Raw genomic sequence first — 2,963 nt, forward strand, 5'->3', positions numbered from 1 at the left:
GGTAGGTGAGGTGGGGGGTTCTCCAGGTCTCATTTCATGCTCAGACTAAGCAGGGAGGCCTCTGCAGCCACCCACATCCCTAGTTCTCTCACTTTCCTCCTCACTCACTCTGCTCCAATCACACTGACCCCCTGACTCCCCTAACTCAGCGGCCATGCTCCTGCTCCGGAGACTGCATGAGCTATTACTCCCTGCAGCTGGACTATTTTCCTGCCAGATGCTGCTCGGCTCCCTCCCTCACTTCACGTGGTGAGGCTCACATTGGTCAAGCCCTTTTAGGTTGCTTTCCCCATCCCCAAACCTTCACCAGCAATTGCCAGTTATCCCCTTACCTGGTGCTCCCCACCCCCGCCCCCACCGTAGCCTTATTATCTTCTTATATACCGATTATTTTACTGTCTCTTCTCCTACTAGAGGGTAAGCTCCATGAAATTGGAATCTCTCTTTTTTCCTTGCTGGTTCTCCAATTTTGGGCAACCTGTGAGTAGGGATCCAGATCCCCTTTCCCAGAGAAGAAACACCTGGACTTAAGGGCCCGGGTCCCAGCTGGTGATGGGCGGAGCTGGAGCGAGAGCCGGGCCCACCAGCTCGTGATGCTCCCTGCCTTCCCCTCTTACCCAAGTTTCCCACCCACCCCACCCCACCCCCCGTACCTGGGACCCGGAGGCTGCTGGGTGGCCGAGAGCCTATACTTTGGTGGCTAAAGGTGGGACATCAGTGACTAAAGCTCCGAAATTGAAGTCCAGGCGTGTGTCCACGTTGAGCAAACTCAGCAGGTAAAAATCTAACTTTGTATGAGCTTCGCGCGGTTTCATTATCAAAAGACTTAACCAGGGCTGCTGCTTTTGTTTTCAAATCTTTACTTAGGGTTTTTAAAATGATTTCTTCTGCCTTTGTGATATGAGAACGGTAGAAAATTAGGGTAACTATGCGGTTTAGGTTAAGAACCACATCGACCGGCGAATTTTCTCAAATCGTGGGCCGAGCGCCCCGGCTTTCCCCCTCCCACGCTCGCGGGGAGCCGGGGCCACGGACAGCCGCGGGGTGAGCGCGGGGCGCGGGGTCGGCTGCCGGGCCCGCCCCGCCCCCACGGCGCCTGCGCCCGCGCTCTGCCCGGAGGCCACGGCAACCCATGGGGGTTATTTCGGCCCCCCGCGGCGGTCGCAGTGCCCGGGGAAGGTGTGGGCCTTTCTCCGGCTGCGGACGGCGAGTGGCGGAGGAGCCGGGCGGAAGGGCGTCGGGACAGGGCCTGGCGTTTAGTGAGAGCTATCCGAGCGTTTTCCCAGCGTCCCGTTAATCTCGCACTCCTGTGCGTAAAACCGTAATGTGAGGTAGGCATTAGTGTCCCCATTTTGCAGACCGGGAAACTGAGGTTCAGAGATGTGGCGACAGTCTGGCAGGTGGTGGAGCTGGGGCTGGAAACCAGCTCGCTCTTTCCGCCGGGGGCCTTTGGCTGGGTGTCGTGCCCCGCCGTCGTCGCTCTAGCGCGGCATCAGCTTGAGAAGGGCCGTGCCGGACGCGCTCGGAAGCTGGTCCGGGATCATGGCTGCGCTGTGCTCGGCGCGCAGCACCAGGCGCGGGCACGCGGCCCTTAGGCGGCGCAGGCCGGCCGCGCTCACGTTGCGGCAGAAGTCCACGTGCAGCGTCTGCAGCGCGCGCCCGTGCGCCGCCACGGCCGCCAGCGTGCGGTTGGTGACGCGCGCGCAGTTCTCCAGGCGCAGCGCGCGCAGGCGCGGGCAGCAGCGCAGCAGGCGCGCCAGGCAGTCGTCGGTGACGTGGCCGCAGCCCGAAAGCGTGACGGACGCCAGGTTAGGGCACCTGTGGAGAGATCGCCGTGACCCCGGGTCGGGGCCGACGGCGGGGACGGTTGGCGTCCGCCCCGCCCGCCGCCCTGCCCAGGAGTTCCCCGGCCCAGTAGCTCCCTAACAGCCCTGGGACTCGCGGGGCTCGCGGCACGGCGCCCGCCGTATTTTGTGGGCAAGGAAATGAAACGGGCTCCGCCAGTTTAAGGAACTTGCCTGGATCTGAACCAGAGTTTCCGTCCCCTTTCCCCTGCTCTTTCTGCCTCTCCACGAGACCTTAATCTGCGTGGGCTCTCGGCTTCCTGAGCCTCCGCTGGTCCTGCTGTGGGCAGAGGGGTGGCAGGTTCCAGGACAACTCTAGGTGTCCTTGGTGCTCTTCGGGCCTGTTGCTTTGGGGGGTGGGGGTGAGCGAAGGGATGCACGGTGCCCACTCTAGTCTGTCTGCAAGGTGACGTCCTGATGTTCCTGTGGGGTGGCTCAGGGACAGGCGCGGTTCAACCCTTGAGGCTGGGGTCAGGGCATGGCTCTGAGGAGGCCTGGCTCTGGGTTCTAGAGCGCTCAGTTAACCGGGACGCTTCTTGCATGCCCACTGGGATGCCAGCCTGGAAGAGGTCCAGAACTGGCAGTAGCTAGACCCGGACTGAGGACCACCTGTACAGAAAGTTTGGAGGCTCCTCTGCCTCAGTCTTACCAGCATCTGTTGGAGAAAAAATCCTGAGCAGAGTTAGATTTGGGTTGTTTCGGTGTGACATTGGCTAAGCCCCTCACTGAGCTTCAGTTTCCCTTTGTGTGTGTGCGGATGCACAGCAGGGAGGGAATAATGCCCACCAGTGGGGTTGTAGTGAAGATCACGATGGGGGTGTAAAGAGCTGCACACGGCCTTCTTAGGCACTTGTAACTCACTTTTCCTGGGAGCACACAGGATCAGATCAGTTGCAGGACCTGTCTTGTGGGCACGGGCCTTGGCTGTCTCTAGCCAGAGGGAGCTGGGGTCCAGACAAGGGCTTTCCCTTTCGAGATCAGCTTCCCCCTTAACCCCTTGACTGCACCTGCCTGGGCTAGCCTGGCTGCCCTGTGCCTGGGGAAGGGGCACATTTCACACACGGAGCCCATTCCATCTCCCCGAGTCCCAGTTCATACGGCTTCTTCAGTTTTCGTATC

Source organism: Ursus maritimus, unplaced genomic scaffold (assembly GCF_017311325.1).
Source record: "Ursus maritimus isolate PB19 unplaced genomic scaffold, ASM1731132v1 scaffold_27, whole genome shotgun sequence".
In the NCBI taxonomy this organism is placed as follows: domain Eukaryota; kingdom Metazoa; phylum Chordata; class Mammalia; order Carnivora; family Ursidae; genus Ursus; species Ursus maritimus.